The sequence below is a fragment of the Mandrillus leucophaeus genome, unplaced genomic scaffold (assembly GCF_000951045.1).
Source record: "Mandrillus leucophaeus isolate KB7577 unplaced genomic scaffold, Mleu.le_1.0 Scaffold348, whole genome shotgun sequence".
Lineage (NCBI taxonomy): Eukaryota > Metazoa > Chordata > Mammalia > Primates > Cercopithecidae > Mandrillus > Mandrillus leucophaeus.
In genome coordinates, this window is record NW_012103676.1 from 2,641,360 (window position 1) to 2,651,699 (window position 10,340).

Genomic DNA, 10,340 nt, shown 5'->3' on the forward strand with positions numbered 1-10,340 from the left:
GTCTCTGCTAAAATAAAAAAATTAGCCTGGCATGGTGGCTAACGCCTGTAATCCCAGCTACTCGGGAGGCTGAGGCAAGAGAATCTCTTGAACTTGGGAGGAAGAGGTTGCAGTGAGCCGAGATCACGCCATTGGACTCTAGCCTGGGCAACAAGAGTAAAACTGTCTCAAAAAAAAGGAAAAAAAAATTTTTTTAATGTCAAATGAATAGGACTTAGCAGAGGGCAGGAGAAGCAATTAAGCATAAAGCCTACCACCAGCACCACTTTTTCCATCATATGGATTTAGCCTGTTACAGAAATAAAAGTTCCATGATCACCAATATTTGGGAACTACTACATCTTCCTTCTGGAGATTGCTCATGCTGTAAAGCATATTAAAAGCTCCATGTTGGCTGGACACGATGGCTCACGCCTGTAATCCCAGCTGCTTGGGAAGCCAAGGCAGGCAGATCGTTTGAACTCCGGAGACCGGGGCTGCAGTGAGCTATGATTGCACCACTGTATTCCCGCCTGAGCGACAGCGTGACACTCTGCCCCAAATGAATGAATGAATGAATGAATGAATGAATGAATGAATGTCCCGAGTGGCCCTGCAGTAGAGAAACCTGTTAAACTGCCTGCTTTTCTGCCATTTTACCAAAGACTTGTTCACATTCTTTGGGGGATGGAGGGTGTTTGTTGTGGTTTCTGTCTGTACAGTTCCTCTTCTTTAATTGGAGAAGAGGCATGCAAATGTATTGAACATCCCACAGAGAGAATCACAGAGTGGTTGCCCTGCCCAGCTCCCTCTGAGCACCCGTGCTAGATTTGGGGAATGCTGGCTATGTCAGTTCATCCTCTCTCAGGACAACCCAGAAAACTTTGGACTCCTGCATTTGGGACCCAGGCATGGGTGGAGGTGGTAAAGCTGTGTTTCCATGGCAGGGTACTCATTGGCGCTCAGTGTAGGTGGCATCGGTTTCCTCATCCGACCAGTTCCGTAAGATGGGTTTGGGCATTTTTTTCTTCTGGAACTTTAGCCTTGAACCAGTCTCTCTAGACCACTCCAAAACCCTGAAATACCCAATATCCTTTAAATAATTGGTTTTCAGTTTACTCAAAGTCAGTTTCTCTTGCTTGCCTGACTGCTAGAGCAGTACACAGCAGTTGTGTTCCAGGAGCATGCTGTGGAGAGTTGAACTAATGGATGAGAATGCTTCCATCAAGCCTCAAGCCATCTGGCAGGTGAGAGAGCTCAGGGCCATGTGCAGTGGAAGGATCCAGACTTGGCAGATCAACGTGGATTACAGTCCCATTTCCTCCATTAGCCAGTGCGGCAAGTGACTTATTCTCTCTGAACCTTAATTTCATTTAGGCCTATTAGATAGCTATCTTGCAGAATAGCCAGAAGGATGAAATGAAATAATGTATGTAAAAGATAACTTTCCAGCTTTTTTTTTTTTACCACAAACTAATTTTTGAGTCGCTATTCTGAGTCCTTGTTATAGGTGTACCTTGAGTACCCAAGAGTGCTGGCATCTATGGAAGATGCTCAATTGTTGTTGAACAAATGGATGAATCTTGACTTTGGTATTGAAATTGAGTTTGTACATAAATACATAAATACACTAAAATATAAATTTTATTTCTTTTTGCAGTTGGGGTCTTGCTCTGTCACCCATGCTGGCATGCAGTGACACAATCATGGCTCACTGCAGCCTCCAACTCCTGGGCTCAAGCAATCCTCACACCTCAGCCTCCCAAAGTGCTGAGATTACAGGCTCTTACCATTCCTAGCTAACTTTTTGATTTTTTGTAGCAACATAGTCTCACTATGTTGCCTAGGCTGGTCTCGAACTCCGGAGCTCAAGTCATTGTCCCGCTTCGGTCTCAGATTTGTAATTTAAATAACAGTAGGGAAACTAAAATAACTAAGTCTACTGTAAGTTCATTAAGTAAATTTAAAAAGAAATATATCCTTGCTAGAAGATGAGTTTTAAATTCTGTCTCCTACAATTATCAGATTTATTTTTTTTTCCTGATCTACCCTGAAAACCATTTAAAAACAAATTATTCTGGAACGTTTTAAACACATGTAAACATAGACAGAGTGATATAATGAACCCCCATCACCCAACTTGAGCAATTACCAACACATAGCCAATCTTGTTTCTTATACAGGTTAAGAATCCTTTATCCAAAATGCTTAGGACAAGAAGTGTTTCAGATTTCAGATTTTGAAATATCTGCTTTATGTTTACAGGTGGAGCATTCCAACTCCAAAACTCTCTCATCTGAATGCTGCAAAACAAGCATTTCCTTTAAGTGTCGGGTTAGCACTCAAAACATTTGGGGCTGGGCATGGTGGCTCATGCCTGTAATCCCAGCACTTTGGGAGGCTGAGGCAAGTGGATCGCCTGAGCTCAGGAGTTCAAGACCAGCCTGGTCAACATGGTGAAACCCCATCTCTACTAAAAATACAAAAATTAGCGGGGCATGGTGGAAGGTGCCTGTAATCCCAGCTACTTGGGAGGCTGAGGAAGGAGAATCGCTTGAACCTGGGAGGCGAAGCTTGCAGTGAGCTGAGATGCGCCACTGCACTCCAGCCCGGGCGACAGAGTGAGACTCTGTCTCAAAAAAAAAAAAAAAAGTTTTGCATTTTGGAGCTTTTCAGATTTTTGATTTTCAGTTTTGAGATGCTCAGCCTACCCTATTTCAACTTGCTCCCTCACCCCCACAAAGGGTTATTTTGAAGCAAATCACAGACATCACTTGATATAGAAATATTCCAGTAACTATCTCCAAAACTTAAGAAAAATTTTACATATAACCACAATACTGTATCATACCTGAAACGCTAATGACTTTGTAGCAACTTTATACCAAATATTCTGCTTAAACTCCTCCAGCTGTCTCATAAACGTATCCTTTAGAGTTGGGTTATTTGAATTGAGATCCAGAAAAGGATACTTGAATAGTAGCAGTTTCACAACCTAGGACCTAGGTTTCTGAAATCCCTGTTTCTGAATTCTATCTGATTACATATGTGACCTCAATTTATGCATATGGAATACATTTTCAAATAAATGACATATGGTTAATGGATGGATGGGTACAGAAATTTTTTTTAAAAAGGAGAGAGATAACAAAATGACGTACAGTGACTTCCGCTGAGAGCTTCCTCAATAAACCAGCAGCATTATCACGGTGAACATCACTACCATCTCTTCACGTGCTAACAGCCACACGGGAAATGGGACTCCAGCACGCAAGCACAACGCATCCTTAGAGAGAGAGCACCCAGGCCGGGCGCGGTGGCTCACGCCTGTAATCCCAGCACTTTGGGAGGCCGAGACGGGCGGATCATGAGGTCAGGAGATCGAGACCATCCTGGCTAACACGGTGAAACCCCGTTTCTACTAAAAAAATACAAAAAACTAGCCGGGCGTGGTGGCGGGCGCCTGTAGTCCCAGCTACTCGGGAGGCTGAGGCAGAAGAATGGCGGGAACAGGGGGCGACAGAGCGAGACTCCGTCTAAAAAAAAAAAAAAAAAAAAAAAGAGAGAGAGAGCACCCAATCCCGACGACAGCACGGGGTTAGGAAGGAGACCATCGGGAAGACAGTGAAATGGGTATGTTTAAATATATGCAGCGATAGACAAAAATGGTGGACATTAGGGAAAAAATAATGACAAATTGATGGGAAACCAGGATAAGAAAAAAAGGCAATTACTAACTCCAAGAACAGAGGAAGGAATTGTGGTTTAGTGGGCTTCTTAGTTCAGCAGTGAGCAAAATTTGCATTGTCCTAGCAATTTAGTGTGATTTGATGTAATAGAGAATTCCGGTACAATTTTGTTGGGCAAAAGAGAAATGGAGGAGAGAGTTTTGGAGAGCTAAGTCCTTACCTATCAGGCCAGCAAGTCAAGAGATAACACATGATACTGATAAATTAGGAAGAGTGATAGCTTATCATTTGGGAATACAGAGATAACAACAAGAGAAACAGAAGGGGCTGGAGTGTTTACTTCCCATAGAGGGCTTGGGATTCTAGAGAAGGCAAGAACCTGCTGTTCTTTTCTTTTCTTTTTTCTTTTCTTTTCTTTCTTTCCTTCTTTCTTTCTTCCTTCTTTTTCTTCTTTATTTTATTTCTTCCTTCCTTCCAGACTCCCTTCCCTCCCCTCCCCTCCCCTCCCCTTCCCTCCCCTTCCCTTCCCTCTCTTCCTCTTCTCTTCGACTGAGTCTTGCTATATTGCCCAGGCTGGTCTTGGACTCCTGGACTCAAATGGTCCTCCTGTCTCCACCCCCCAAGTACTGTGATTAGAGGCATGAGGCACCACATCTGGCCCTTAACTTTTTAAATTGTGTATGCACATGAAATACTTTTTTCTCAGTGAGGTGCCTAAGTGTGAGTTTGCTAGATGGAGTAATTTATTTCACAAGTGGGGAAACAGGTATAGAAAGCATACTGACCAATTTGGGAACCCTTCCCCTGCTCTCATATTTAGTCATTTACTATGTTCCTCCTTTTACCTGGCGTTATCTATTAATTAAAACTTTGATTTCCTCAATTTACTAGCTCTTAGGTATCTATCAGCAAATTCAGTAGGAGACAGTATGTTGTAGTTATTACAAACTAAACTCTGGAGCCTGACCATGTAGGTTAAATTCTGTGTGTCACTTACGAATCATGTGCTGTGCTCTTAGGCAAGAGGCTTGCCCTCTCTGTGCCTCAGTTCTCCCATCTCTAACATAGGGCTACTGACATTGTGTGGTATTGTTGGTGGATTTAGAAGCTTAATATATGCAAAGCTCTTAGACCAGCATTTGGCACATATCGAGGGATCAATAAATAGTGACTGGCTGGGTGCAGCGGCTCACGCCTGTAATCCCAGCATTTTGGGAGGCCAAGGCAGGAGAATCGCTTGAGCCCAGGAGTTCCAGACCAGCCTGGGCAATGTGGTGAGACCCCATTTCTACAAAAAATAAAAAAAATTAGCTGAGTGTTGTGGCGCATGTCTGTAGTCCCAGCTACTCAGGAGACTGAGGCCGGAAGATTGATTGAGTCCAGGAAACTTCAGTGAGCTGTGGACAACAGACTGAGACCTGCTCTCAAAAAAAATAAAATAAATAAAATAAATAATAAATAAATAAATACTGACCATCAGCAAGAAGCTCACTCTCCAAATAGGGAGTGCAACCCATTAAAATTAACAGTGAATTTGGAGGCTGGGCACTGTGGCTTATCCCAAATCCCAGTACTTTGGGAGGCTAAGGCAGGCAAATCACCTGAGGTCAGGAGTTCAAGACCAGCTTGGTCAACATGGTGAAACCCCATATTTACTAAAAATACAAAACTCAGCTGGGCGTGGTGGCAGATGCCTGTAATCTCAGCTGCTTGGGAGGCTGAGGCAGGATAATTGCTTGAACTCGGAAGGCAGAGGTTGCAGTGAGCCGAGATCACACCATTGCACTCCAGTCTGGGTGACAAGAGCGAAACTCAAAAAAAGAGAAAACAATGAATCTGGGGAACTGATCAAAACAGAGACAGCTCTGTGGGCTTTAAAAAAATCAATTTGGCCGGGCGCAGTGGCTCACGCCTGTAATCCCAGCATTTTGGGAGGCCGAGACGGGCAGATCACAAGGTCAGGAGATCGAGACCATCCTGGCTAACATGGTGAAACCCCGTCTCTACTAAAAATACAAAAAAATTAGCTGGGCATGGTGGCAGGCGCCTGTAGTCCCAGCTACTGGGGAGGCTGAGGCAGGAGAATGGCGTGAGCCCAGGAGGCGGAGCTTGCAGTGAGCCGAGATGGCGCCACTGCACTCCAGCCTGGCCGACAGAGCAAGACCCCGTCTCAAAAAAAAAAAAAAAAAAAAAAGTCAACTTTAGGCCGGGCGCGGTGGCTCACGCCTGTAATCCCAGCACTTTGGGAGGCCGAGGCAGGTGGATCACAATCACGAGGTCAGGAGTTTGAGACCAGCCTGACCAACATGGTGAAACCCCATCTTTACTAAAAATAGAAAAATTAGCCAGGCGTGGTGGCATGCACCTGTAATCCCAGCTACTCAGGAGACTGAGTCAGGAGAATCACTTGAACCCGGGAGGTGGAGGTTGCAGTGAGCGGAGATTGCACCACTGCACTCCAGCCTGGGTACAAAAAAAAAAAAAAGAAAAAAAGAAAAAGAAACAACAACTTTACATATAATGAAATACATCCATTTAAGCTGTACAGTGTGAATTTTAGTAAATGTGGCCCCTGTGTAACAATCACCATGAGCAAGACACAGAATATTGTTATCCTCTTAAACATTTCCTTTGCCAGGTCCCATCCCCAATTCCTGGCCTCGGGAAACTACTGTCCTGCTTCTATCACTGTAGATCTCTGTCTTTTCTAGAGTTTCATGCAAATGACATCATAGTATAATCATGCAGTACAATAATCCTGTCTCTGGCTTCTTTTGTTCAACATGCTTTTGATTTTTTTTTTTTTTTTTGGTCAACGGGCTTTTGAGATTTTATCTGTGTTAACACACATGTTGGCAATTTGCTCCCTTCTTTGTTTATCCATTTACGGGTCGATGGGCATTTGGGTTGTTTTCAGTTTGGGGCTATAATTCATAAAGGTTCTATGAATAATCATGTACAAGTGTGCATGGATACATCACTTTCCTTGGAAATACCATGGAGTCGAATTGCTGGGTCATGAGCTGCCTATGTATGTAGCTTTATCAAAAACCATCAAACTGACCAGGTGCAGTGGATCATGCCTGTAATCCCAGCACTTTGGGAGCCCAAGGCGGGAGATCACCTAAAGTCAGGAATTCCAGACCAGACACCACGCCCGGCTGTTTTGTTGACTTTTAAGTAAATAGAATGTCCTTGGCCAGTTGCAGTGGCTCGTGCCCGTAATCCGAGCACTTTGAGAGGCCAAGGCGGGAGGATCGCTTGAGACCAGGAGTTTGAGACCAGCCTGGACAGCACAGAGAGACCTCATCTCTACAAAAAATTTTTTAAAACATTAGCCAGGCATGGTGGTGTGCGCCTGTAGTCCCAGCTACTCAAGAGGCTGAGACGGAAGGATCGCTTGGGCACAGGAGTTCGAGGCTGTCGTGAGTATGATGGCGCCACTGCTCTCCAGCCTGGGCGGCAGAGTGAGACCTTGTCTCAAAAACAAACAAACAAAAAAACCAAAAGGATATCTTAGCACACTGGAGCAAAAGAAGTTAATGCCGGTTTTGATCACAACCATGTAAGGTGTGTCACTTTCCAAGGTTCGGATGAGTTAGATGGGATTTAGGGTAATATGTATTAGGATTAAATCTTACCAAGCAGGGTGGTACTGAGGGTGTGGAAAGGGTGGGGTGAGGGGGCGAGGCTGCAACAAAACTCTCCTCCTGTCACCCCACAGTGTGGGACGGCGTGAATGTGGGGTGGGAGGGATGTCAGTCTTCTCTGAGGGGCGCAGGAGCAGGAGCTGTTGGGGTTGAGCAACTCACAGCAGAGCATGCAGACCTGGTTCCTATGGCTCATTCACCACAGCAAGCACCCGGGCCCATAGTCACCGCGTGGTAGCTGGAGCTGCAGAGAGCAAAGCCAAACGGGAGGCTTACTTTTCTCACCTTGCCAGTGAGACCACCTGGGCAACATGGTGAAACCTTGTCTCTACTAAAATACAAAGCAAAAGGAAGGGGCCAGAGCTTACAAAAGATTTGCACCGGTCATAGCGGAGGCTTTTAAGCATGTTTCAAGTGATATTGATGAGAGTTGTAAGAAGCACATTGGAGGCCGGGCACGGTGGCTCACGCCTGTAATCCCAGCACTTTGGGATGCCGAGGCGGGCAGATCCAAGGTCAGGAGATCGAGACTACGGTGAAATCCCGTCTCTACTAAAGATACAAAAAAATTAGCCGGCCGCGGTTGTGGGCGCCTGTAGTCCCAGCTACTCGGGAGGCTGAGGCAGGAGAATGGCGTGAACCCGGGAGGCAGAGCTTGCAGTGAGCCGAGATGGAGCCACTGCACTCCCGCCTGGGCAACACAGTGAGATTCTGTCTCACAAAAAAAAAAAAAAAAAAAAGAAGCACATTAGAAGACTGTTGTCTATTTGGGAAGAAAGGTCTGTTTGTGGAAATGATGTATTTAGAGGCCAGGCATAGTGGCTCACGCCTGTAATCTCAGCACTTTGGGAGGTCAAAGTGGGAGGATCACTCAAACTCAGAAATTTGACACCAGCTAGGACAACATAAATAGACTCCATCTCTAAAAAAATAGAAAAGAAAAAAAAAAAGTCAGTTGGGCATGGTGGTGTGCTCCAGTGGTCCCAGCTACTCAGGAGGCTGAGGTGGGAGGATCAGTTGGGCCCAGGAGGTTGAGGCTTTGAGTCATGATCATACCACTGTACTCCAGCCTGGGCAACAGAGCAAGACTCTGTCTCAAAGAAACCACAAACAAGCAAACAAACAAGAAACAATGAAGTAATGTATTAGAGCAAATTAAACAAGCTCTGTGAGGCAATAAGAAGCCTACGAAGTAAATTTATAGACAGATAAAGATGAATGAAAATGAAAACTTTTCCTCTCTGGGATGTGCAAGTGAGCCACCACCACAGACTCTAAATCTCATGACAGCATTATAAAATCTAGAAAATGCAGCCTTGGGTGATGCAGCAGTTCACTAGAGGATCGCTTTTTTGCCTGCTGTAGACCAAGAAGTATCTCTACTAGATAAAATAGCAGATAAAGAACCTGGAGAAAGGCTTTCTAAAGTGATGGATGCGTGTATGTTGCCAGGAGATTACAATGGCAGAATGGCAGCAGAAATAGATGAGAGGAAGCAACTCACTCGAATGTTAGCAGATTTTCTTCATTGTCCAATGGAAGCCCTTGCAGAGAAAGCATAAATTGGAAGAATACAAGTGCAAGTGAGCCAGAGTTTCCCTGGTGTGCAAAGAATTCAGGTCCCTGATCCAGAGCCTGACAGACTAATCTCGATTACCCAATGTCACTGGCAGCTGCATGCACCTGCCCTTTGCAGGGACATCTACGGTGAAGATTAATGGACCATGTTCTTTCCTGGTCCCAAGACTGCAAGAGGTGGAGACAGGTGGATAGTCCTGTAGTGGTATTTTTGCATATTTTTGAGAGAGAAACACTAGCACAAGAAATGACAATTAGTAAAAATGTTTAAAATGTTGGTTTGTTTACTATTTTCTTGGTAAGTTAGCATGAATTAGTTTTGGGGTGGTGGGGTTTTGAGACAGTGTCTCGTTCTGTCATCCAGGCTGGAGTACAGTGGCATGCACCTGACCTATGACTTCGTTTAAACAAAGTGATGGGCTGGGCCTGTAGTCCCAGCACTTTGAGAGGCCGAAGTGGGCGGATCACTTGAGGTCAGGAGTTAAAGACCAGCCTGGGCAACATGGCAAAACACCATCTCTACTAAAAATACAAAAATTTGCCGGGCATGGTGGCACATGCCTGTAGTCCCAGCTACTTGGGAAGCTGAGGAAGGAGAATCGCTTGAACCCAGGAGGTGGAGGTTGCAGTGAGCCGAGATGCACCACTGCACTCCAGCCTGGGCAACAGACCAAGACTCTGCCTCAAAAAAAAAAAAAAAAAAGATGATCTCTGTGTATTAATAAGCTCACAAATAGTGATTATTTTTAAAAGGTCTTTTGGTAATTTTTTTTTTATCCAGGGCCTTGTGAGAAATCTCATGTTTCTGTTTCTTCATATATTTTCAATTATTTTTCTTTATTTTCTTCACTGTCTAATCACTGTATACTATGTAATTCCTAAAGGAGAAAAACCAATCAGAGTTGGTTGAGACTTTATTTTGGTATAGTTAGGACTGGATTGTAGATGAGACTAAATGTCTCAACATAATCTTATGTTGGAACAAAGATTATCCCCCTTTTCCCCAAACAAAGTATGGATTCTGTCTCCATGTCTTTGATTCCATATTCCCTAGAGACTGATCATTTAATATTAAACATGGAGGTCATTAGCCAGGCATGGCGGCACACACCTATAGTTCCAGCTACTCAGGAGTCTGAAGCAAGACAATCGCTTGAGCTGAGGAGACAAAGGTTGCAGTGAGCCAAGATCATGTGGCTGCACTCCTAGCCTGGGTGACAGAGGGAGACCCTGTCTCAAAAAAAAAAAAAAAAAAAAAAAAAAAAAATTGGTACCAAGTAGATGTGACTTGTTGGTGTTGAAACCTAGGCGGTTTTTGTTTTTGTTTGTTTTTTAGTGTTCATCTTGGCTAAACAGTCAACAAAGCAGGCAATAGATTTCAAAGGTAAAGATGTAAATATTCTACAACACAAAATTGATCTGGCTCAAGCAATGCTCACTATCG

The 10,340-nt window shown here is 44.3% G+C and overlaps 1 pseudogene; it reads left to right on the plus strand.

Annotated features, from left to right (window-relative positions):
- The first annotated feature begins 1,163 nt into the window (after positions 1 to 1,163).
- On the plus strand, positions 1,164 to 9,036 carry LOC105546059 (annotated as a pseudogene).
- The last annotated feature ends 1,304 nt before the right edge of the window (positions 9,037 to 10,340 follow it).